This window comes from Macaca nemestrina, chromosome 4 (genome assembly GCF_043159975.1).
Source record: "Macaca nemestrina isolate mMacNem1 chromosome 4, mMacNem.hap1, whole genome shotgun sequence".
NCBI classification, from domain to species: domain Eukaryota; kingdom Metazoa; phylum Chordata; class Mammalia; order Primates; family Cercopithecidae; genus Macaca; species Macaca nemestrina.
In genome coordinates this window covers 98,116,112-98,143,598 of record NC_092128.1, presented here as the reverse complement: position 1 = coordinate 98,143,598, position 27,487 = coordinate 98,116,112, and the positions used below count along the sequence as shown (strand labels likewise).

At 40.0% G+C, this 27,487-nt stretch overlaps 1 long non-coding RNA gene and 2 pseudogenes across 1 annotated transcript in view; 1 reads left to right on the top strand and 2 right to left on the bottom strand.

Moving 5' to 3' along the window:
* LOC139362826 (uncharacterized) overlaps positions 1-27,487 on the bottom strand; it is a 228,188-nt gene that overhangs the window by 125,613 nt on the left and 75,088 nt on the right. The gene's annotated exons all lie outside the window — the stretch shown is intronic.
* Positions 972-2,864, bottom strand: LOC105475927 (26S proteasome regulatory subunit 4-like; annotated as a pseudogene).
* LOC139362541 (2-iminobutanoate/2-iminopropanoate deaminase pseudogene) lies at positions 14,716-15,618 on the top strand (annotated as a pseudogene).

The window sequence follows — 27,487 nt, the reverse complement described above, 5'->3', positions numbered from 1 at the left end:
AACAAGAAGTAGGGGCAATAAGATACACACAAAAGAGAGAGAATGGAAGAAAAAGGACATTTCTCCTGGTCCACACTGTGCCAGAGACTGTGCTGAGCCCTTTTCATTTGTTGTCTCATACAATCAGATGCAATAACAAACACGTGCGAATTGTGGCTGGCATTACCCCAGTAAAACATGGATACATTTTTAAAACGTGCAATGCTTGTACAGAAAACGATGAGCCTATTTTTTCCATTATAATTTTTGTGTAAACATGAAATGACAAGAGTTTAAAGATGGAGCCTCCCTGAGCACAAGCTTAAGAGTTCCAAATATAATCAAAATCCTCTTATTTATTTTCTTGCCTAAGTGGCTTATCCCAGGAGGACAGCAGTTGCATTTCCTTCATTGTGTGCCGCAGTGGTTGCAAATGAATGTGCTTTACCATCAAAACAACTTTATGCACCTCTGCAAGGATAGTTATCTCATTCAATAATAGGTACAGCCTAGAGACAGTGCAGTTTTAAACCCAAATCTTAGAAATTCCGAGGAATTAGTCACTCACTTGAAGAATAGGAAAGGGTAAGACTGCAATAAAACAACACCTTGTTCCAAATAATATCTCCTTTATGCTTCTAAACTTCACCTGATCCATAGGCTAGTGTGAGTGGATGCATGTGATAAATGGAGACAGAAGGTGGAGAATGGGAAAGTTATGAAGAATTAACAAGTTCTTCAACCTAGAGTTGGGTTAAGGTTGTGAATATAAGCTGGAGAATGCCTTTACTTTCAAATTGCAATGGGAAGATAAAAGCCTAAGAAAAAGTCATAGAAATTTAGATTTATAGATAATTTTGGTATCAACATATATTTGAAGTGCATTACATCAATGATGTCTTAGAAGATTAAAGTCATTGCTATACACAAACCTATGGAACTAAGTCACACCAAAACAAAAATCTGTTAAATACGTTTATTTTTTCCTACCTGATGTTTGTTAGCCAGGGCATATTTTTCTGCTTAGCAATTGCTTATATGAAAAACTACTGGTTCTAGAACAAACATTTCTCGTTTTTAGTTCGTGTCTGTGTGGAGAGAGAGAGAAAGAAAAAGCACAGTTTATTGGGAAGCAGAATATTGCACAGTGACCAACAGACAAAAACAGCCCAGTGGATGTCTTACACATCATACTGCAAAAGACTCACAGGATGTGTTGTTAATAAAAATAAACTGGAACACGAATTCCTCTGGGCAACTCCCCCAACCTCATCCCTTTGAGGGCTTGGGAAATCTCCCAGCCATTTTCCTGATGGCAACTGTGGTTCACTAGAGACAGAGCCCCTTGGGGGTGTCTTCCTGTTCTTTATAAAGAACATTTTCTTGAGATTTTTTTGAAGGTTTCATTGTTACTTTCATTCCATGTTCTCTTAAGGCCATCAGACTAGCTTCTGTGCAAATTGCATTGATGTCAAGTGTCAAGTTGTTCCAGGGTTACATCACTGGCCAGTCTCATGCTGCTTGTGTGCATCTGAAAGATGCACTTCTTAGTCTTTTCATCAGGCAGGGGGAACTCAAGCTTCCTGTCAATGTAGCCTGGTCTGATAAGTGCTAGATCCAAAGTTTCTATTCGGCTTGTGGATATAAATTTCACATCTCCCCTTGAATCAAATCCATCCAACTGGTTCAACATTTCCAACATTATTTGCTGAATTTCTCTCTCACTACCAGAATTTGAGTCATATCTTTTGTCCCAATAGCATAGATTTCATCAATAAACATGATGGAAGGTGCATGTTTTTCAGCAACTACAAACAATTCCCATGTGAGTTTGGGCCCATTACATAGGTATTTCTTTTTTTTTTTTTTAATTATACTTTAAGTTCTAGGGTACATGTGCATAACGTGCAGGTTTGTTACATATGTATACTTGTGCCATGTTGGCGTGCTGCACCCATCAACTCGTCAGCACCCATCAACTCGTCATTTACATCAGGTATAACTCCCAATGCAATCCCTCCCCCCTCCCCATGATAGGCCCCGGTGTATGATGTTCCCCTTCCCGAGTCCAAGTGATCTCATTGTTCAGTTCCCATACATAGGTATTTCTTAATAAATTCAGAGCTGATCACTTGCAAGAGAGTGACTAAGGTGTGGTTTGCTACTGCTTTGGTGAACAAGGTTTTACCTGTGCCAGGTGGACCATAGTGAATGACCCCCTTTGGGGGCTTTATACCCATCTCTTCATAATATTCAGAATGGATTCCTTAATTTCCTGAATTTGGCTGTCCAACCCCCCAATATCAGCATAGGTCTCCTGGGGGGTCTTTTCCACCTTCATCATTGTGACTAGGGGATCCGTGTCATCCATCAGCAACCCATATCATGGCATGCACCTTGTGGTTGAGCAGGAACCGAGCAGCCACGTTCCAGCAGACCCCTGTCTACAAATCAAAGAATGCTGACATAGTGCTCTGAGCCCACAGATGTAGACATGATGGCATGATTGTCTTCAATACTCTCTTCCAAGGTTCCTACTGACATCAGGCTCCCCCTCAGATCATCTACTTTTGATCTTTCCTCCTCTTGCTTTCCTTCTAATAGTTTTATTTGTTCCTGATTTCTAATGAATTCTTCCTTCATGAGAAGACAGTCTTTAATTCCAACTTTCAATCATTTTAACCCGCACTGAGTGTGAGGTGTCATCAGTGGCAGTTTGCCGGCAGCATCTGGTCCCTTGGTTTTCTTCTTCTTCCTCACTCTAGCTGGTATAGGAGGTTCATATTTCTTTTTCTTGTCCTTGTCATCCTTCTTGCCAGCTCCAAGACCATGAGCACCACTCTGACTTTGACCCATCTTGCCCTGGCCACTCAAGCTGCCTAGTTTTTAAAATTTTTTGTACAGATGAGGTCTTGCTATGTTGCCTGGGCTAGTTTTGAACTCCTGGGCTCAAGCGATCCTTTTGCCAAAGTGCTGGGATTACAGATGTGAGCCATCGCACCCGTCATAGAACAAACATTTCTTGACATGCTTCCAGAGACTTGGCTTTTAAAAGCCTACTGAAGATAGAAGGTGAATTCAGCCATAAGTACATCTACATGATTTGGTTCAGTAAAATTCCATGTGCTCTGTGAAGCTATTATTTTATCTTTCACTACCTGTGTTGAACAATTCTAAAACATAACTATTTTGTTGACTTGGTTTCAGGTTTATATGGAAAAGTGGGCATAATAACTCCTCTGTAGCTCACAACTCATGGGATGTATGGCTAGAAGTCTTAGGTTAGTGTCCCGAATTGTTCTAAGTGGCTCTGTGAGAATCTCTGTGGCAGGCACAGCTAGCAGCCTACTAGTTATTACTCCCTTTTCACCTTCCATTTCAGAAACATTTTATCTAGAGCAGCAATGTGTCCTACTCAAAATACTCACATCCCCATACTTCCTTGCAGCTGGGGCTGATACTTCATTTTCTAATTATCTTATTACTACTGAGTAATCCCTTTAATTGCAAGCATTGTTCTAATCTTGATTTTATTCACAGAATATTACATTAAAAAGGAAATAGTGATTTCACCAAGACCCCAGTGAGATGACCCAGGCTAAACCTTTGCCCATAACTTATTGTCCACTTATCTGAAAAGGAGTCATTCTAGAACTAAGCTTCATTTGAAGTGTGGCATCAGGGAGCTTTGACACTAGAGCAAGATCCTTAGCAGAATAATGAATCAGGGTTTAAATCAGGAAATCTTTAATTCAGAAAAAAGTGTTTAACATTTAATAAGATTTCAAGTAATGTTCACTGTTGGCTTTTTAAAAATAAACACCCCGGCCAGGCCCAGTGGCTCACGCCTGTAATCCCAGCACTTTGGGAGGCCGAGGTGGGCAGATCACGAGGTCAGGAGTTCAAGACCAGCCTGGCCAACATGGTGAAACCCCGTCTCTACTAAAAACACAAAAATTAGCTGGGCGTTGTGGCACACGTCTCTAATCCCAGCTATGTGGGAGGCTGAGCCAGGAGAATTGCTTGAACCCAGGAGGCAGAGGTTGCAGTGAGCTGAGATCACGCCATTGCAGTCCGGCCTGGGCAACAGGGCAAGACTATGTCTTTAAATAAATAAATAAGACCCCAAGATTGAAGAATCATAGATACTTTAAAATTTTTCTTTATATTTTCCGTATGTTTCAAATTTTCTACAGTGAAGATCTACTACTTCATAACCAGAAAATAAAGTTATTTTGCAGTATAATAAAAGAGTTTAGAAGAAAAAAGAAAGGCCTAATAAATATAATTTCCTTAGAGAACACTAGACGTTACATAGGATAATATTAAGAAAAACATCAACCTTAATATTTCCATCAGGTGTGTTTTTGAATGTCAGTTGCAGTTTGTTTCTGCCATGTGTGTGTTCCAAGTAGCTGAAGTTTTTAATGTCCAAGAATTCAATAATGTACTCTGTAAAATTCCCACTGATCTAATAATTTTTCTCCTTAAGGACAGGCATGAAAAGCCCATTATCTTCAATGCAGAATTCTGCTCACAGAAATGGCCTAAATCTTGTTGGAAACAATAAGAATTGAGCAATCCGAATAACTCCAGCCTAACACTAGTATGACATTTGGTTAAGGAATATGTCCCAAGAGAAATGTAAACTATTTGAAAACATTCTGTTACCAAAACTTGGACATAAAAAGAATGACAAATGGACTGGATGCAACAACTTAATTCTAAGCACGCATGGGTTTGGCTGCTGAGAATGCATTTTAACACGTACTATTTTTCATGTTCTCTTATATGGATATCATCCCTACCATATGAAGAAAGATCAATTGACATTTACTACTTGCCGAAGAACAGGTTAGAAGCAATCAGCAACCTCACTCCTGGCCTGGAATCAAGCCGAGTGAGTCACAGAGTGCTGGACCTTGGTGAGAGTCCCATCCAACTTCCCTCCCCAAGTACACCCCTGGGGACCAATTACAACCATCTGCTTAAGAGTTATTACTCTGTCCCCCAAATTAAAAGCTACAAATTGTCAAACAGAAGGAATACAACAACAACAGAGTAAAATGACCACATCTTAAACCATTTGTAGAATGAATAATCCCCAGACAGCTTCGGATGCGTGTGGCTGAGACCTTAGAAGGTGCAAGTCAAATGTGAGGGAGTGACGGGCAGAGGCTTTGTTTCCATTCAAATGGGACGATAGATGGGTCCAGGAACCCCAGACAGTGTGTGGATGCTATTGCTACATCGTCCCTGCCTACAGTCCAGCTCCATTTGGGAGAGTGTGTACAAAGGCTTTTTGGTCCGAGTGGTTTCTTTATGGGCAGATTTACTCTTGCAAGACATGTTTTAAGGCAAAGGAAGTGTAATAGGAAACCTGCAGCATGTTAAGAGTTAGCTATTCTCTTGGAAAAAGTGGAATGATTCAGTGAACACTTTGAAGCATGCAATGTGTGATCAATATGTGAGGAGAGAGGATCAAGATGAGGAAATCCTAACTAGGAAAAGACAAGAGAAGAGGATTTCAGTGTTAACACCATTTAAAAGCCAAGCATTCCTCTGATAATGAACTCTTGCTACAAACCACAAGGCACAACTGCCTTTTGCTTTATTAAAAAATAAAAAGATGGGGATGTCTAGACAAGAAAAATATTAGAGACCTTGTCTTAAATGTTCTTGTACTGGAAGATATAAAACCATACACCATCCTTTCTCACTTTCCTGCTTCTTTACAACCAAAGCCCAAGAAGGAAAAAATCGTGGAAGAAATTGTCTGGGTCCCAGGGCCATTCCCACATACAGGAAAAGCAGGCGCCTCAATGTGACTGAAATATTTCTTCTCATCTTTTTAAGATAGTGAGTGTGTGGAGGGTTGGGTCTGTGTTGGATTTTTAAACCCCTCCCTCATAGCACTATATCAGCCACAGAGCAATCTCTCAATAAATGCTAGGTGAAAGGAATGAATGGAATGGAATTATTATGACTTGGACTTTTTGTTGTTCTTATTCTTTTTTTTTTTTTTTTTTTTTTTTTTTTTTTTTTTTTGAGACGGAGTCTCGCTCTGCCGCCCAGGCTGGAGTGCAGTGGCCGGATCTCAGCTCACTGCAAGCTCCGCCTCCCGGGTTCACGCCATTCTCCTGCCTCAGCCTCCCGAGGAGCTGGGACTACAGGCGCCGCCACTGCGCCCGGCTAGTTTTTTGTATTTTTTAGTAGAGATGGGGTTTCACCGTGTTAGCCAGGATGGTCTCGATCTCCTGACCTCGTGATCCGCCTGTCTCGGCCTCCCAAAGTGCTGGGATTACAGGCTTGAGCCACCGCGCCCGGCCTGTTCTTATTCTTTAAGTCATATTTTCTGTGAGTTGCTGTTTAGATTGGAGTTGTAACAAGAATCATACACATGGCTGAGGACAGAATAAAGAAATATGAAGAAGGAGGACTGGAGAGCGTGGGATAAAGAGTGTGATGTGGCTGCAGTTGCCCTCATCCCTTAAATGAGGAAGGTGGGCGAGAATGACCTCTAAGTTCCTTCTAGCTTCAAAGATTGTGAATTTTCCTGCATCCTCCCATCTCATTAATACTTTAGCTTTAAGCACCTCCCAATTCAAATCTCCTCTGCAATATTGCCTTTTCTATCCATTCCATCACTGTTAATCTAACATATTGGCATGTCTAACAAAATGGGGACTTCAAATGTTTTATTAAAGTATGAGACATCTCTATAACAGAATGCTGTCAACAGTGTGGCTATTAGCATTGACAATGCCACTGGATGGCATTGTTCATAATTTTTAAAAAGTTTAAAACAATGATATGATAGTAAATTAACCCTAGAATATCTGGAAGGAAGGAGAGTCACCAATATGGTGATTATTCATGAATGGTGGGATTACGGGTGGTTTTTGTATTTCTTTTCGAGTGAATGCATTTTCTAGTGTTTTTTACAATGAATGTAAGTTTCTTATGTTACAAAAATAGGAAAGAAATCAAAGACTTCATCTCAAATGATTCTAAAAATGATGGCCTGAGCTATTCTTTTTCTTTTCTTTCTTTCTTTTTTTTTTTTTTGGACACGGTCTTGCTCAATTGCCCAGGCTGGAGTGCAGTGGCATGATCATAGCTCACTGCAGCCTCAAACTCCTGGGCTCAAGGGATCTTCCTGCCTCAACCTCTCAAATAGCTGAGATTACAGGTGCCTGCCACTATGCCTGGCTAATATTTTTTTCAGAAGGTTTTGCTATGTTTCCCAGGCTGGTCTTGAACTCACGGCCTCAAGTGATCCTCCCATCTTGGCCCCCCAAAGTGCTAGGATTACAGGTGTGAGCCACCATACCTGGCCTCATTTTTTACTTGCTATGGAAGGAGATTCTATGCCTTCCATTTATTCATTGAAGGCCGCTGGGGTTTCTTGTTTTCACAGCAGGACTAAAGCTCTCTCCACTTCCAGAATTCACCTCCAGTTTGCTTTGGCACCACTTTCGCTCAGGCTCTTCACAAGCATTGCCTCTTCCCCAATTGTTCTGTGCCAGATCCACTGAGATCCACCTAGTTCTGTCTCCTCTCATGGAGCTGGAAGGCTGATAACTAAACTCTCAGACTCCTAGACTATGGTTCTGGATGTGATTTAGATTCTGCAGTGAGATGCCCTTGCATAAAGATTAGAAAGAGAGAAGCAGAGGCCATCTTCCTGCAGCAGTGCTGCCTGACGAGCAAGCACTGTTGGCAGCAGCTGGTCTCTAACAGTTTCTTGGGTGTAGGATGACTGTGGCAGCAGCCAGAGCAGAGGCAGTTCAGTTTCCGGCAGTTTCCTGACCTCTTCATCATAGTTGCTGTGATGTGACCTTGAAGCCAATCATCTAGCCTAGCGACACCATGACTCATTCCTCCAGCCCCTCCAGTGACTTGTAGGAAACTCATTCCCTGTGTTTCATTCCTTTCTTTTTGATGTGCCTGAAGTTGTCCCACCTCATCCCCCAGGACAGAGCCCTGCTTCAGATCCCATCTGTTTCATGAAGCTCACTGAAGATTTTGGGAGTCTAACAATGGCCTCACCTTGTGGATCTTGATTCCACAAAAATAGAGCAGTGACAATAAGCTGGGAGGGCCCCTGTGCAGAGCTGGAGGAAAATGAAAGGAGGCCTGAGAGGATCCTGGGGCTTTTGTTTTCTCTTTGAGGTTTCATGTTAAAGGTTCCTTGAACAAAGTGTTCCACAGCTACAGGAGCTTTGAAACCCTCTTCTTTTTTTTGACATACAGTCTCACTCTGTCGCCCAGGCTGGAGTGCAATGACATGATCTCGGCTCACCGCAACCTCAACCTCCTGGGTTCAAGTGATTCTCCTGCCTCAGCCTCCCGAGTAGCTGGGATTACAGGCATGTGCCACCACACCTGGCTAATTTTTGTATTTTTAGTAGAGACGGAGTTTCACCACATTGGCCAGGTTGGTCTTGAACTCCTGACCTCGGGTGATCCACCCACCTCGGCCTCCCAAAGTGCTGGGATTACAGGTGTGAGCCACTCCACCCGGCTAGACTACTCTTAAGAATCTTTGAGCACAGAATATCTGTGATGTTGCAACCCAAAGGAATAGAGACAAGAATAGGGTTTATTCTATGCTTTCCTTGAGATGGGGGACTTGCATGTTTCATTGCAACTCCTTTCAGGGATATAAACCCTCACAACCTCCTGATTCAGTTAAGCCAGGCCCCATCTTCAGTGACACTGTCAACAGTTGGTCACCATCGTCTCTTTCGCAGCCTCTCCAGTCTAGCAGTCCCTCTTCTCTTCGTTTTCAAATTTGTGACCATTCAAAGTGAAATTTGAAACTTTCTGCAATAGGATTGGATTTATATTATTTTGTACAGAAGGCTAGAACTGCAAGAAAATTGATTTCTAACCAGACCCTGCTGTGCCCTGTCCCATCACAGTAAGGCACAGTAAATGAGAGGTTGAGATAGAAATGCCATTTTTTACCCATCAAGTTGAGTACTTCATCTGACATACCTGCAAAACTAACAGCTGCAGATTTAACACATTTTTCCATAAATACATTTCTCTGTAAATCTAGACTCACAAATACAAAAAAAAAAATTAAAGTGCAGCTCCTATAGATGTAGGAATCATCTCTCAGTCCTGAAAGATGAAATTTTTAAAAGAACAATGATGATGATGATAATGATTCATGTTAACACACTTTTCATCAAAAGCATTCCAGTAACATTTTAAACTTCATGTAGGGGTTGCATCACGCATTTCTGGTCATCACTGTCTTTGGGGTGAAGCATAGCAACTGTTCCATGACATGGCTAATGCCTGGTGATTATAATGTTGGAAGCATTGGAGAATCTGGTCTCCAAAGAAATGCTAAGAAGCAAAAAAGTAACTCTGGGCAGTATTACACAGAATACCTGTGTAAAATACCGGCAGTATTTTTTTTTAATATTATGGACTTTTTAAAAGCATGTCAATCACATGTATTAGAGGGACTTCCTTTACCCGCCCCCTTGACATACACTCACCGAAGTTTGTGTTTGGTACCAACCCATGGGGAAGACTGTTTCCTTCCAAAGGGACATCTCATGTGAGTTTGCATTTAGGCTTGAGATTTGGGTGGCAGACACACGCAAAATAACTAAGTCAATGGGTGCTCAGAGAATTGGGAGAATATAGAAGAATGTAGCATTATTATTATTTTAATTGAGTATAATTTTCTTATTAATCAGTATTTGCATAATACTTGGTAAAGCACTTAGCTAATACATGGTTATATTCGCAATTTAATTCACCCAGAATATTTCTATTCAGCATTTATATAGCACCTATTGGTTTATGATGCTAATATAGTAGATTCATGTTTCTGTTAAGGCTTAAATGAAATAAGTTGAAAGCCAAGTCCATTATATTACCTTCTTTATATAGAACCTTTCATCATGAAGGATTCCAAATTGCTTTACAAAGTACAGTGAAACCCTTTTACAATGAATTCCTAAGGGGACAGCTAGAGCAATGTTAGCTGTGGCATTTCATTGTATGAGCACTGTATTCAGCATTATGAGATTGATGGGGAAGGAGCAGATTTTAAAATTGGTATAGCCCTTGGGAACTCAGATTGTGTTATTTGCCAAGATGTCTGCAGTCCAGAGCAAAGGAAAAGTTAAGCTGTTATTGACCTATGAATGAAATTTTTAGGCTTACAATATAAAGAATGAACAAGGAAAGCATTTAATACAAAAACCCCCACCTTCATACAGTGTTAGAAATACATCATATACAGAGAATCTGCTAACAAATATCATGTGATAATTAACAGATTTTTTTCAAGAACTCATTCAATTTTCCTTTTTTAAAAATATTTTGCTCAGATGTAACATTCAGAAAAATGCATAAATTGCAATGCGGCATATCAATAGATTTTCACAAGTGAACTCACCTGTGTAGCCTGTGTACAGCTGAAGAAATACAATGTTACCAGGATGCCCAGGGATCCCCATATGCCCCCTTCCTAGTTATTACCCAATTATAGGGACCACTCACTAGACTTTCAATATGGTAGATTGGTTTTGCCCGGTTTTGAGCTTTATGCAAAAGTATGTACTCTTTTTTGAAAGCTTCTTTTTCTCAATATTATGTCTGTGAGTTTATACACATAAGTGTATGTAGCAATAGTTAATTGACTTTGATTACTCTAGAGTAATTCATTGTATGAAGGTCCTGTAATTTATTCAACAAAAGACATATATATATAAAATATATTAAGAACGCAAATTAGTAAGACAAAAGGAGACAAGTCAACAGAAAAGGGGACGAAAGTTTGATTAGTTACTTTGAGAGAAGTGAAACGATGATCAGTCTCATTAGTTATCAGGGAAATGCAAACTAAAACACCAGATACCATTATACTCCCACCATAATGCTAAAAGGAAAAAGACTGACAATACCAGATGTTGGGAGGACGTGGTGATTTTCACAGAGTGCTAGTTGAAATATAACATAGCACAACTACTTTGGAAAACTGACAGCTTTCTACAAACTGAAACATCTACCCTATTCCTGTTCCACTCCTAGGTACTTAAGAGAAATAAAAATACATGTTCGTATAAATATATGTGCAAGAATACAACTTTATACATATAGCCTCTAGCTTCAATCAGGAAATAACCAGAATGACCATCAAAAGTATATTGGATAAGTAATTTTTTCTTCTTTTTAATATGACAAAAAAGCTTTGTTAGCAAGCAGAAAAAAAGGCAGCAACAAGGATTAGTGCAGAAGTTAGTAAAATAGAGAACAGAAAAACAATACAGAAAAATCAATAAAACTGAAGGTTAGTTCTTTGAAAAGATCAACAAAATTGATAAACTTTTAGCCAGACTAAACAGGAAAAAAAGAGATAAATCTCAAAAATGAAAGAGGGACATTACTGCTGATGTTCCAGAAACAAAAATTATAAGGGAATACTATAAAAAATTGGATGCCAACAAACTGAGATCAAATGGACAAATTCCTGGATCAAATGGACATATTCCTGGAAAGACAGACACAACCAAACTTACCTGAGAAGAAATAGAAAACGTGAATAAACCTAAAATAAGTAGAAATTAAATTAGTAATCAAAAAGCTTCCTACAAAGAACAGCCCAGGATCAGTTGACTTCATTGATGAATTCTACCAAACATTTTAAAAAGAATTGACACCAATTCTTCACACACTTTTCCAAAAAACAGAAGAGAAGGGAAGACTTCCCAACTTGCTCATGAGGCCAGTATTACTCTGAAGGCAAAATCAGACAAAGACATGGCAAGAAAAGAAAAATTACGTATCAGTATCTCTTGGAATACAGGCACAAAAGTCTTTGACAAAATATTAGGATAGGTAATATAGAAAAATAATTATACACTACACTCAAGTGGGATTGTCCTAGGGATGCAAAGCTGGTTTAACATTGGATGGTCCAAGATGGCTGAATAGGAATAGCTTCGGTCTGCAGCTCCCAGCATGACTGATACAGAAGACGGTGATTTCTGCATTTCCAACTGAAGTACCTGGTTCATCGCATTGGGACTGGTTGGACAGTGAATGCAGTCCACGGAGGGCAAGCTGAAGCAGGGTGGGGCATCGCCTCACCTGGGAAGCACAAGGGGTTGGGGGATTTCCCTTTCCTAGCCAAGGGAAGCCATGACAGACTGTACCTGGAAAAACGGGACACTCCTGCCCAAATACTGTGCTTTTCCCACAGTCTTAGCAATCAGCAGACCAGGAGATTCTCTCCCATGCCTGGCTCAATGGGTCCCATGCCCATGGAGCCTTGCTCACTGCTAGCACAGCAATCTGAGATCAACCTCCAAGGCTGCAGCCTGGCAGGGGAAGGGGCATCCACCATTGCTGAGGCTTGAGTAGGTAAACAAAATGGCCCGGAAGCTCGAACTGGGCGGAGCCCACCACAGCTCAGCAAGGCCTACTGCCTCTATAAACTCACCTCAACAAAAGGCAGCAGAAACTTCTGCAGACTTAAACGTCCCCGTCTGACAGCTCTGAAGAGAGCAGTGGTTCCGAGAATGGCATTAGAGTTCTGAGAATGGACAGACTGCCTCCTTGAGTGGGTCCCTGACCCCCAATATAGCCTAACTGGGAGACACCTCCCAGTAGGGGCCAACTGACACCTCATACAGGCGGGTGTCCCTCTGGGACAAAGCTTCCAGAGAAAGGATCAATCGGCAATATTTGCTGTTCTTTTTTTTTTTTTTTTTTGAGACAGAGTCTGGCTCTGTCGCCCAGGCTGGAGTGCAGTGGCCGGATCTCAGCTCACTGCAAGCTCCGCCTCCCGGGTTTACGCCATTCTCCTGCCTCAGCCTCCGGAGTAGCTGGGACCACAGGCGCCCGCCACCTCGCCCGGCTAGTTTTTTGTATTTTTTAGTAGAGACAGGGTTTCACCGTGTTAGCCAGGATGGTCTCGATCTCCTGACCTTGTGATCCGCCCGTCTCAGCCTCCCAAAGTGCTGGGATTACAGGCTTGAGCCACCATGCCCGGCTAATATTTGCTGTTCTGCAGCTTCCACTGGCAAACAGCATCTGGAGTGGACCTCCAGCAAACTCCAACAGACCTGCAGCTGAGGGACCTGACTGTTAGAAAGAAAACTAACAAACAGAAATGAATAGCAGCAACATCAACAAAAAGGACAACCACACCAAAATCCCATCTGTAGGTCACCAACATGAAAGACCAAAGGTAGATAAAACCACAAAGATGGGGAGAAACTAGAGCAGAAAAGCTGAAAATTCTAAAAACCAGAGCACCTCTTCTCCTCCAAAGGATCACAGCTCCTTGCCAGCAACGAAACAAAGCTGGATAGAGAATGACTTTGACAAGCAGACAAAAGTAGGCTTCAGAAGGTTGTTAATAACAAACTTCTCCAAGCTAAAGGAGCATGTTCTAACCCACCATGAGGAAGCTGAAAACCTTGAAAAAAGGTTAGACAAATGGCTGATTAGAATAAACAGTGTAGAGAAGACCTCAAATGACTGATGGAGCTGAAAACCATGGCACAAGAACTTTGTGATGCATGCACAAGCTTCAGTAGCCGATCCAATCAAGTGGAAGAAAGGATATCAGTGATTGAAGATCAAATTAATGAAATAAAGTGAGAAGACAAGATTAAAGAAAAAAGAGTAAAAAGAAATGAACAAAGCCTCCAAGAAATATGGGACTACGTGAAAAGACCAAATTGGTTTGATTGGTGTACCTGAAAGTGATGGGGAGAATGGAATCAAGTTGGAAAACACTCTTCAGGATATTATCCAGGAGAACTTCCCCAGCCTAGCAAGGCAGGCCAACATTCAAATTCAGGAAATATAGAGAACACCACGAAGATACTCCTTGAGAAGAGCAACCCCAAGACACATAATTGTCCGATTCACCAAGGCTGAAATGAAGGGAAAAATGTTAAGGGCATCCAGAGAGAAAGGTGGGTTACCCACAAAGGGAAGCCCATCAGACTAACAGCAGATCCCTTGGAAGAAACTCTACAAGCTGGAAGAGAGTGAGGGCCAATAGTCAACATTTTTTTTTTTTTTTTTTTTGAGACAGAGTCTCGCTCTGTGCCCCAGGCTGGAGTGCAGTGGCGCAATCTCGGCTCACTGCAAGCTCCGCCTCCTGGGTTCATGCCATTCTCCTGCCTCAGCCTCCTGAGTAGCTGGGACTACAGGCGCCCGCCACCGCGCCCGGCTAATTTTTTTGTATTTTTAATAGAGACGGGGTTTCACCGTGGTCTTGATCTCCTGACCTTGTGATCCGCCCGCCTTGGCCTCCCAAAGTGCTGGGATTACAGGCGTGAGCCACCGCGCCCGGCCAACATTCTTAAAGAAAAGGATTTTCAACCCAGAATTTCATATCCAGCCAAACTAAGCTTCATAAGTGAAGGGGAAATAAAATCTTTTACAGACAAGCAAATGCTGAGAGAGTTTGTCACCACCAGGCCTGCCTTACAAGAGCTCCTGAAGGAAGCACTAAACATGGGAAGGAACAACTGGTACCAGCCACTGCAAAAACATGCCAAATTGTAAAGACCATCGATGCTATGAAGAAACTGCATCAATTAACGGGTAAAATAACCAGCTAACATCATAATGACAGGATCAAATTCACACATAACAATATTAACCTTAAATGTAAATGGGTTAAATGCCCCAATTAAAAGACACGGACTGGCAAATTGGATAAAAAGTCAAGACCCAGGGCTTCTTCTCCTGAAGGGGCTGCAAGAGGGAAGACTTAGCCATGTCGTCCTTGATCAAAAGGGTGATCAGCACCACAAAAGCCCCAGGGGCCATTGGACCCTACAGTCAAGCTGTGTTAGTCGACAGGACCATTTACATTTCAGGACAGATAGGCATGGACCCTTCAAGTGGACAGCTTGTGTCAGGAGGGGTAGCAGAAGAAGCTAAACAAGCTCTTAAAAACATGGGTGAAATTCTGAAAGCTGCAGGCTGTGACTTCACTAATGTGGTGAAAACAACTGTTCTTCTGGCTGACATAAATGACTTCAATACTGTCAATGAAATCTACAAACAGTATTTCAAGAGTAATTTTCCTGCTAGAGCTGCTTACCAAGTTGCTGCTTTGCCCAAAGGTAGCCGAGTTGAAATTGAAGCAGTAGCTGTCCAAGGACCGCTGACAACAGCATCACTATAAGTGGGCCAGTGCTTTGTAGTCTGGAATTGTTAACATTTTAATTTTTACAATTGATGTAACATCTTAATTAACCTTTTAATTTTCACAATTGATGACAGTGTGAGCTTGATGAAAATATCTGAAGTTATTATGGAAATACCATATAATAGGGAGAATTGAACATGAATTGAAGATTAGAGAAGGAATCCAGTTACTGTTTTAAATTACATCTGTATTACTGAATATAGGAAAGAGATACCCATTACATAGTTACTCAATAAATAAAAGAGAAATAACAAGTAGGAAAGAAGAGTAATTATTCCTGAGAAATAATCAAGAACATATCTAATTCAAACTAATGATGTGAACGATTTAGTTTTCATGTTAGGTATGTGATTCTACTCTTACTTGAGTAAAATTTAAGTGTTTAAATTTGAGGTCAAGGAGAAGAAAGTGGACCAAAATTTAACACAGATAATATTTTTCTAATGGAAATACAATAGACATGCAGATTTCAAAAAAAAAAAAGTCAAAACCCATCAGTGTGCTGCATTCAGGAGACCCATCTCATGTGCAGAGACCCACATAGGCTCAAAATAAAGGGATGGAGGAACATCTACCAAGCAAATTGAAAGCAAAAAAAAAGCAGGGGTTGAATCCTAGTCTCTGATAAAACAGACTTTATATCAACAAAGATCAAAAGAGACAAAGAAGGCATAATGGTAAAGGGATCAATTCAACAAGAAGAGCTAACTATCCTAAATATACATGCACCCAATACAGGAGCACCCAGATTCATAAAGCAAAGTTAGTTTAACATCCAAAAATCAACTGGGGTTGATTCTATTGATACTACATCAATAGAATAAGGACAAAAACCACATCATCAGCTCAACAAATACAGAAAAAGTATTTGACAAAATCTAATAGCCTTTAATGATGAAAACACTCAACAAACTAGGTTAGAAGGGAACTTCTTCAACCTGATAAAAGGTAACTATGAAAAACCCACAGTGAGTGTCATACTTAACGGCGGAAGACAATGTTTTCTCCCAAAGATTAGGAACAAAACAAGGATGTCCATTCTTGCCTCTTCTATTCACCATTGTACTGAAGGGTCTAGCCAAGGTAATTTGGCAAGAAAATGAAATAAAGTATATGCAGATTGGAGATGAAGAAGTAAAATTATCTCTATTTGCAGGTGACATGATCTCATATATAGAAAATCCCAGGAAATCCATTTAAAAACTACTGGAAATAATAAATGAGTTCAGTAAAATCAATTGTATTTCTGTGCAGTAGCATTGAGCAAGCAAAAATTATATTAAGAAAACTGCACTCCAGCCTGGGTGACAGAGTGAGACTCCATCCCCCAAAACTAAAAATAAATAAAAACAAAAAGGAAAACAATTCCATTTATAATAGTACCTAAAAGAACAAAATGGCCAGGCACGGTGGCTCATGCCTGTAATCCCAGCACTTTGGGAGGCCAAGGTAGGCAGATCACGAGGTCAGGAGTTCAGGACCAGTCTGGCCAACATGGTGAAACCCCGTCTATACTAAAAATACAAAAATTAGCCGGGTGTGGTGGCATGTGCCTATAGTCCCAGCTACTCAGAAGGCTGAGGCAGGAGAATCGGTTGAACCCAGGAGGAAGAGGTTGCAGTGAGCTGAGATCACGCCATTGCACTCCAGCCTGGTGACAGAGCAAGACTCTGTCTCAAAAAAAAAAAAAAAAGAATAAAACAGCAGTAAATTTAATAAAAGAAGCACAAAACTCATACTCTGAAAACTACAAAATAATGCTGAAAGGAATTAAGGAAGACCTAAATAAACAGAAAGCATCACATGTTCATGGATTAGAAGATGTGCTACTATCGAAAGGCAATATTCCCCAAATTGATCTGCAGATTCAACATCATCCTTTTCAAAATCCCTGCTGACATCTTTGTAGAAATTGATAAGCTGATCCTGAAATTCATAAAAAATGTAAGGGACACAGAATAGACAAAACAATCTCTATTTTATCTTCTAAAATTTATAAATGACATAAAATTGTACATATTAATGGGGTACAGTGTTATGTTTCAATGCATGTGGACATTGCATAATGATAAAATCAGGATAATTAGCATATATCCATCATTTTAAACATTTATTATTTCTTTGTGGTGATAGCACTCAAAGCCCTCTCTTCTAGCTATCTTGAAATATACAATATATTGTTATTAGCTACAATCACTCTACTGTGTAATAGAACACCAGAACTTAATTCTTTCTGTCTAACTGTAACTGGCTAGATGTTAGCTAACATCTGCCCATCCCTCTTCTCCCCTTCCTCACTCTCTGGTAACTGCTGTTTTACTCTCTATTTCTATGAGACCAATGTTTTTAGATTCCACATAAGAATGAGAATGTGTTTATCTTTATCCTTCTGTGCCAGGCTTATTTCACTTAACCTAATGTCTTCCAGGTTCACTCATGTTGCTGCAAATGACAGAATGTCTTTCTTTTCCTCCCTCCCTCCCTCCGATTCTCCCTCCTTCCCTCCGATTCTCCCTCCCTCCCTTCCTTTTATTTTTATTTTTTGAGACAGCGTCTCACTCTGTTGCCCAGGCTGGAATGCAGTGGTGCAATCATGGCTCACTGCAGCCTGAAACTCCTGGGCTCAAGCGATCCTCCTACCTCAGCTTTCCAAGTAGCTGGACACTACAGGTGCATGCCACAACACTTGGCTAATTTTTAATTTTTAATTTTAGTAGAGACGAGGTTTCACTATTGCCCAGGCTGTTCTCCAGCTCCCAGGCTTAAGTGATCCTCCTGCCTCGGCCTCCCAAAGTGCTGGGATTGTAGGTATGAGCCACTGCACCTAGCCAATGACAGTATTTCATTCTGTTTTATGGCTGAATAGTATTTCTCTCTCTGTGTGTGTGTGTGTGTGTGTGTGTGTGTGTGTGTGTATAAAATTTCCTTTATCCATTCATCTGTAGATAGACACTTAGGTTATTTCATATCTTAGATATTGTGAATAGTGCTGTAGTAAATATTGGAGTGCTATCTCTTTGATATACTGACTTCCTTTCCTTTGGATACATACCCAATAATGGGATTGCGCTGGATCATATAGTAGTTCTATTTTTAATATTTTGAGTAACTTCCGTACTGTTTTTCCATAATGACTTTCCATAATACATTCCCACCAACGGTGTCTAGCAATTCCATTTTCTCTACAGTAGCTCATTATTATTTTTTGTCTTTTTTGATAACAACCATTCCAACTGGGGTGAGGTGATATCCATTGTGGTTTTGATCTGCATTTCTCTGATGATTAGTGATGTTGACCATTTTTTTGTATGTCTGTTGGCCATTTGTATGTCTTCTGTCAAAACAGCCTTGAAAATAAAGAAAAACTTGGAGTATCATATATCCCAACTTCAAAACTCACTACAAAGCTACAATAATCAAGACAGTGAGTTATTCTCCAAGGATAGCTATATACATCAGTTAAAAATTTAAAAAATAAAAAAAATTAAAAACTGAGAGACCAGAAATAATCCCCTGAATTTCTAGTCAATTGATTTTCTTGACAAAGGTATCAAAACAATTCCATGGGGAAAAAATAGTCTTTTCAACAAATAATGTTGGAAAATTGGATATTCACATGCAAAAGAATGAAGTTGAACCCCTACCTCACAGCATATACAAAATTAACTCAAAATTGATCAAAAACGTAAGTGTAAGAGCTGAAAGTATAAAAATCTGAGAAGAAATATAGGCGTAAATCTTTGTGACCTTGGATTAAGCAATGGGTTTTTACATATATATGACATCGAAGCACAAGGACAAGAAAAAACAGATGAACTGGACTTCATCAGAATTACAACTTTTATGCTCCAAAAGACACCATCAAAAAAGCAAAAAGACAACCTACAGAAAATTTCATAAATCCCACATCTGGTAAGGGATTTGTATCTAGAATACATAAAAATCAATTACAATTCTATACAGTAGTTCCTCCTTGTCCATGGTTTTGCTTTCTGCAGTTTTAGTTACCCACAGTCAACCATGGGCTGAAAATATTAAATAGAAAATTCCAGAAATAGGCAATTAATAAGTTTTAAATTGCAAGCCATTCTGAGCAGTGTGATGAAATCTCATGCCACCCCGCTTCACCTCACCAGGTAAGTGAAGCATCCCTTTGTCCAGCATATCCATGCTGTGTCCTCTACCCACCCATTAGTCACTTAGGAACCTTCCTAATTATCAGATCAACTGTCAAAATATTGCAGTGCTTGTGTTCAAGTAACCTTTGTTTTACTAAATAGTGGCTCCAAAGTGCAACTGTAGTGATGCTGGCATATTTTTATAATTGTTCCATTTATTATTAGTTATTGTGAATCTCTTACTGTGCCTAATTTATAAATTAAACTTTAACACAGGTATGTATGCATAGGAAAAAGCATAGTATATATAGGGTTTAGTACTCTTCTCAGTTTCAGGCATCCACTGCGGGTCTTGGAACATATTCCCTGTGGATAAGAGGGGACTACTGTAATAAAAAGACAATCCAACTGAAAGATTGGCAATGAATTTGAATCGACATTTCTTCTAAGAGGATACACAAATGGCCAACAAGCCCATGAAAAGATGCTCAATATCACTAGCTGTTAGAGAAATACGAATCAAAACCACAATGCGATACACCCCAGTAGGATGGCTAGACTCAAAGACAGATAATGATTAGTGTTGGGGAGAATGTAGAGAAATTAGAACACTCAAGACACTGCTGGTAGGAATGTAAAATGGTACACCAACTTTGAAGAACAGCCTCATAGTTCCTCAGATGGTTAAACAGATCTACCACATCATCTAACAATTCCACTCACATGTGTATATATATATGAGAAATGAAAATGTGTGTCCACTCACATAATTATAAATGAATGTCCACAGCAGCAGTAGTATGTATAATACGCAAAAAATAGAAACAACTCAGATGTCCCTGTAGGGGTGGGAAGGTGTGGTACCTATCCTCATCCATCATAAGAATCACAACCAACATTCCTGTAGCAAAAGAGGAGTTAACAAGACAAAGCATAATAGTTTGTTTAATCAAAGTTTTATGTGATATAGGAGCCTTCAGAAATAAAGATCCAAAAACCACGGAAACTGTTTATTTTTATGCTTAGGTTTAATGAAGAATGGACAGCCGTGCAGAAATGTGATTGGATTAAAAGGGTATGATCTAATAGTAATAGATGGAGAGGAGGAACCCAGCAAGACCTGTGTGTTCAAATTCTTCTTGGCCTCTCTGTGTAGCATTCCTTCCTTGAGGATTGGGCAAGATCCCTCTGGAATGAGAGTCTTTAAGGGAGAAGGGAAGAGCAAGAGTGATCTTCCTAGGTTTTATGGCTTGCTTTGGGGAGAGGAGTTCTAGGTTCTATGACTCACTTTGGGGAAGAGAAATTCTAGTTCCTATGACTCACTTCCAGGGGTAAAGATTTGGCACATCTCTCAACTGGTGAATGGATAAATGAAATGTGATATATCCATATGATGAGATGCTATTCAGCAACAAAAAGAAAAGAAATACTGATACATTCTATAATCCATATAAACCTTGAAAAAGCCTTATGCTACATGACAGAAACCACTCACAAAAGACCACATATTATATGATTCCATTTACATGAAAGGTGCAGAATAGGCAAATCCACAGACACAGAAAATGGGGGATGAGGAGTTGAGGGGGAGAGCTAAGGGGTGTGAGGTTTCTTTGGGAGGTAATAAAAATGTTTCTAAAGTTGACTGTGGTGATGGATGCACGCCTCTGTAAATACACTAAAAGCCATTGAATTGTACACTTTAAGTGTGCGAATTGTATGGTCTGTGAATTATATCTCAATAAAGGTGTTAAAAAATAGCTTTGTTTCCAAATGACAAAATCAATACACATTCTTTGTGGAAAACTTATAAAAGATTGAAAATACAAATGGATAAAGTAAAAGTCACCCATAATTCCACAGATAACAAGAGGGAACATTCTGGTGTCTATCAAGGACATGCTTTGGCTCTTCTGAAGCAAGGAGCAAATTCCTTTACAGTGGAAACCATCAAGAATGTTACTGGCTTTACTAGTCCCCCAAGATATGTGTTGGCATATGACATTGCTTTCACAAAGCCCTGATACTGTAGAAATTGGTTCTGTCTCTGAGATGGCTCATAAACCATTTTTACTTTAGCAAGTGAGATCTCTTGAGGCCTTGGTGGATGGGGACAGCAAAAGTTGAGTTTGCATGGGAGGTAGAAAATAGAATGTCTGGAGCTTGGGCATCTGGGAAGTGTTATGGAAAGACGAACCCCTGGGAGAGAGGAAGAATAAATGTAAGAGTGAAGTAGAAGTCTAGGGGCAGGGGCACATATTTGAAAACAAGCCTTACCTATTTCACTGTTTTGCGCATAGGGATAGTCCAAGATCTGACAAAAGAGGAGTGTTAATAATCATGTCTAAAAAACCTTCCTAGCATTAGTATTACCACTAACAATAACCCTTTCTCCAATGAATAGTGTACCAGATTGTATTTTCCAGAAATTGCAGTATCTATAAGGTTCTTCTATCCCATGCGCGCTCTTTTTGCAAGATGCCTGACACTTCTTCACCAAGAGATGGGAGTCTATGTCCCCTCTCCTCAAATCTTGGTGTGACTACCCTAACCAATGGAATATGGTGGAAGCAATGCTATGTGACCTCTCAGGCTAGATCATTAAAAGGATATAGCTTCCACTTGGCTCTCTCTTTCAGGACACTTGCCTTTGGAACCCAGATACCATGTTTTAGGGAAGCCCAGGCCACATGGAGAAGCCACATGTGGGTGTTCTGACCCACAGTCCTAGTTAGACCTTCAGTCAACAGTCAGCATCAATTGTCAGACATGTGAGTGATAAGCCTTCGCACGCTTCTGTTCTGAAGCTTTGAGTTTTCCAGCCAAAACCATCCACAGTGAGAAGCAGAGACAAGACATCCCTGCTGGGCCTGTCTGAATTCTTGACCCACAAAAACTGCAGAAAATAATAAACAATTGTCTAGTTTTAAGTCACCACAAATATGGTAATTTTGTTACACAGCAATAGATAACTAATACAAATAGTGTTGACAGTTTCAAAAGTTTTTCACAGTAATATGTTAGTTCATGCAAGCGCAATCAGGAAAGTTCTTTCCATTTTACAGATAAAGAAATTGAAAGGCAGAGACATGTCTCTGGTGTTTTTTATTGCATGTGTACATATGCTAAAAGTTTTAAACTACATTATTTATTTTTCTCATTACTGTTAACTAGAGATTACTTATCATAATTATATTTTATTAGAAAGGGAAATTTTGATTCCCTTGAAAGGATAAAGGTAAAAAATAAGGCAAGAGTCAAGGAAGTCAGACAAATTGTTCCTCCTTCTTCCTGAATTTGGTACCACTTATGCTCTAGTGTCCAACACTCAATAACCTTAACGGTGAATCAGTTTTAGAACTACAGGACCACCTGCAGAATCCCACCATCTTAAAAAATCTGAATCTAACAGATCTACCATCTCATGCCACAGTGTCTCAAGTTACATCTTAGGATATCTAAATTTCTGTAGATGATAAAATATGCTTTTGAGTTTCACAGGATCCCTAATGAACTTTTGCGTTTGCTAACTGTTCCAGACACGTGTTTCTTCTGCAACATTTTGCCTGTTGTCATGCTAGGCTACCTATGGTAGGTAGCCTATGTTAGGTGAGTAAGGATCTCGGTTATGAAAAACACTGAACAAATGATAAGGTACTTGCTCTGATTTGAGATTCAATTAAGAACCATGACTTTTATACTCAATCAGTATCTTGTACTTTTTTTAAAAAAAAAATAGCCAGTTATTTGTTAAGTCAGCTTCCAGATCCTTGACAGATCATCTTCGATCAGAAATACGGCTCAATAGAACATATCTAGAAAAATACACAAGCTGTGCATCTTGCCTATCTCCTCTGAGAAGTAGGTCTGGAGGGAAAGAAGTATTCCTTTTTACTCTTTTTTATTTGAGTTTTTATTGTAAGCATGTATTGACTTTATAACAATAAAAACAAAATAAACCCCTCCAAAAATTAATTTGTAAAAAGGACCCTGCTTCTGCAAGATGTTCATTTACCTTCACCTGGATCTAATTTCTTAATTTCCCTCTGTCTTTACATCTGTGTTATGACTATAACAAAGAAAAGTTCAGAGTCATTGGCCTTTGCCATGGAAAATAAAGATCTCTTCCAAAAACCCCAGCCACATTCCCCAGGGAATGGTGGGTGCCATAAGCACTTGGGGGAAAATGTTTTCATTTTCAAAGGCTTTGACCTGGACTCTGCAGCACTAACCAAGGCCTTAAAATTCCTTTGTAGTTCAAGGTGGAGATTTGAGTTCCTTCTTGAAAGTTTGAGCTCTTAATTAGGATGAAACACTTCAACAGACATTTGTTATTTAAAGATAAAACCCAAATCAAATTCTACATTGGAGGTTTCATGATAGTTTTGGACAGTAATATAACAGGTATCTCCACCTTATGCATTGATATTTTATTTGATCTGTGGGAAAGTGGAAGGGACTCCATCTGGGAGAAGAAAGAGGACCTGCCACATGGAGGCTGGAGTGGGAGGGGCCGGGGTGTGAGGAAAGAGATCCAGGGGCCACCTCCAGCAAGGGCCATTGCCAATGAACTCCTAGTGTGGTTCTATCTGAGGTACAGTTTTACCCTTTTCTTCCCTGCTTTGTAACCCTTTTATAATCCTAAGGAAATGTCTGGTTGAAAGATACTAATCTGTAGAGGATTATCTGATGGCCATGCAGCATACCAAGTGTTCTAAGTTACGTAGATTTTAAAAATATCATCTTGTACAATATTATTTTGGCAGACTCTAGGATTATTTCCACTGAGTTTGTTCTGGTGTACTCTCCTCTGTTTACACTGAAGGACTCCCAATAAACAGCCATGTGAGGTCATTATTGCATTTACTGTTAAGATGTTGTTAAGTCAGTGTTTCTGAACAAATATTAAATGTCCCCTATGTAAAGATGCATGTGCAAAACTTCTTTCAGACCAAATCCCGGGAAAATCCTTTATTCCCCTGAAAAATTAACACTTTTCCTCATGGACAATTAATCACATTATAGATTAGGCTTTCTTTTTTTTTTTTGCTTTGACTGCCAGGAAGCTCACAGCCAGATGTGCCACTCAATTGTAACAGCTATTGGATCAAATGTCCAGCATCTCTCTGCTTCTACGTAAACCTTGGCCTTGTTCTTCTATTCTAAATTTTTTACTGGCCCTGTTTTTTAAATCTATTTTCTATTTTATACTGCCCATTCTTTATAAGCTGCCTCAAATCCTTTAGTAAAAATAGTCCATTATATGTAAATAAACAAAATAATAGAACAATTTAAGGTAATCAGTTTTTTTCTGCAGCTAACAGGGACTTAAGAAACAATCTAATCTGGCCGGGTGTGGTGGCTCACACTTGTAATCCCAGCACTTTGGGAGGCTGAGGCGGGTGGATCATTTGAGGTCAGGAGTTCGAGACCAGCCAGGCCAACATGGTGAAACCCTGTCTTTACTAAAACTACAAAAATTAGCCCGGTTTTAGTGGCAGGTGCCTGCAATCCCAGCTACTCAGGAGGCTGAGGCAGTAGAATCGCTTGAGCCTGGGAAGTAGAGGTTACAGTGAGCCGAGATCATGTCATTACACTCTAGCCTGGGTGACAGAGCAAGACTTGGTCTCAAAAGAAAAAAAAAAAAGAAAGAAAGAAACAATCTAATCCAACTTGCATATTTTATCAATGAGTAAAGGGAAATCCAGCAAGGCCCACCTTGATTTGCCTGGGACTGAGGGGTTTCCAGGCACATGGGACTTTCAACACAAAAATCAGGATGAGCTGGTCACTCTACTGGGTCAAGTGGCCTTTCTAAAGGCACACAGCAGTAAATCGCAGAAATGGCACCAAAGCCCAAGCCTCTGGCCCTCTTTCCTTATTAAATGTCATTTTAGAATCTGGTTTTATGAAAGCAAGAGTTTAAAATATGTATCTAGGAACAATTCAGTATCCATCTCTTAGTTCTTATGTTTAAATTTTTTTCTTTCATAGGGGGTTACACTTGACTCTTTCCTCCTGTGTACAGTTGTATCCACAGCTAGAAAGGTACAAGCACTCCCTGAAGATAAAGTCCCCATCCTCACAGCTTCCTGGCAGGTGCAGCTGACTGCACTTCTTGGAATGAGAAAGGAAACTTCCCTATGGCCCACTGCTCCAGGCCTCCCTTCTGTTCTCCAGGGCAGAGGCCGGAAGACCCCAAACTAACACTCACTGGAGCTTTGGGAATCACATGAGCTCCTGTGTCTTTTCAATAGAATACTGTCCATTTTGAGAAAAGAAAACAAAAACTGTCTCCCCCTTCCACGCTTAACTTTTTATAATACGCCCTCAGCCAGATCTAAGAACTGAAAATTACCTCCAGTAGTTTTCTGAACAAAATAACACCTCTGACAGCTTACTATGGAAGCAGATTCTGGGAATGTTTTAGGATCTCAGCTTATATCTGAAACTCTTCTCTTATTGGTCTAATACGCAATAATTCAAACCAGTGTGAAGCAAAACTTAGCACATTTTAAAACAGAAATCTAAATAGTTTTCTCACCAGCTTAGGGGGACAATGAAACATGCAAGATGACTTGGGGCACAAAGATTATTCTAACTCCTGCTTGGCACGGGGTCCTTCTGGATCCCATGTCAGAGCTGATGAGGTAACTACACAGGAGACCCTCAGTATGCTTGTTCCTGGCCTCTCTAGGGAGGCCTGGCAGGGTCCCAGCCCTAACGCAGCTGGTTACCTTGCTTACTTCAATGGATATCTGATAGAATATACAAACAAAATGGTGTCATCTCAAAGGACTCTCTGAATTTTTAATTTTGACTTTATCTTTTTTTTTTTTTTGATACAGAGTTTTGCTTTTGTTGTCCAGGCTGGAATGCAATGGCACGATCTCGGTTCACTGCAACCTCTGCCTCCTGGGTTCAAGCAATTCTCCTGCCTCAGCCTTCTGAGTAGCTGGGATTACAGGCACGCACCACCACGTCCGGCTAATTTTTGTATTTTTAGTAGAGATGGGGTTTCTCCATGTTGGTCAGGTTGGTCTCGAACTCCCGACCTCAGGTGATCCACCCGCCTCAGCCTCCCAAAGTGCTGGGATTACAGGCATGAGCCACCACGCCTGGCCAATTCTGACTTTATCTTATGAGGTTCTATCAGAAATAGAAAATAATACTCAGCCTCATTGCTCAGTAACCAAAGTGTTCACCCTGCCCAGCAATTTCTTCCTCCTTTCCTCCCTCCTTCCTCCCTGTTCTCTCCCTTCCTTCCTTTTTTGAGAAGGATATTATAAATTTGGGGAAAACTAATTAAATCTATGCTTAGATTGACAATAATATGAATAATATTAATGATTAATAATAAGAGAATCATGGATTGAAAACTAATTAAATCTAAACATAGATTATTTGATGGCCATGTAGTATATACCAAGTGCTCAATGCATGATTCTACTATTATTGTCCCTTTTTAGAGTATATTAATATGTTCTGATGGCTGGACATGGTCACTCTTTCTAAAGCTATCTTACAGTTTCAAAAACAATTTAAGTGAATTGTTGGTGAATTATTATTAGAGTAGGGTAATTGTAGGGCTGCAAGATATCCCTATTAAGATTTTTTGCAGGAATCTTGGTAGGGGTTTATGACTGTCCTGACTACGTCAGTTCCTCTTACTTATACATTTATTTAATTTTGCATTGCGCCACGCTTGACATCATGAAGGTTCTACCTGCAAGGAACTTGCAATATGGTGAATAGAAACAAAAACATCAGCAAGATGGAACAAAATAAATACTACTGGGTTGGTGCAAAAGCATTTACAGTTTTTGCCACTGAAAGTAACAGATAGTAATAAATAGAGGCGTGAACAACATGCTTTTTTATGTCACGGTGTGTGTGTGTTTCTATTAGAGAACACGCCCCTGTGAAAAATAGCCTTTAAACTGGAAGTGCATTTAATCTCCAATCTTGGGCTACCCTTCTCTCTGGGTAAGGACAAATGGCTGCCAACATGCTGTGGCCTAAGGGGCTCCAAAAGCTCCTTTGCCCCCAAATGTCTTCCATCTAGAGTCTGTCATGATGCCTGAATTCCCATTATTGGGCTCAATCCTTTGATTCAAGATGCTGAGGCTGCAGAGGATACCAATTAAAAAACCTAAGCATGGTCCCTTTGGGAGAAGTA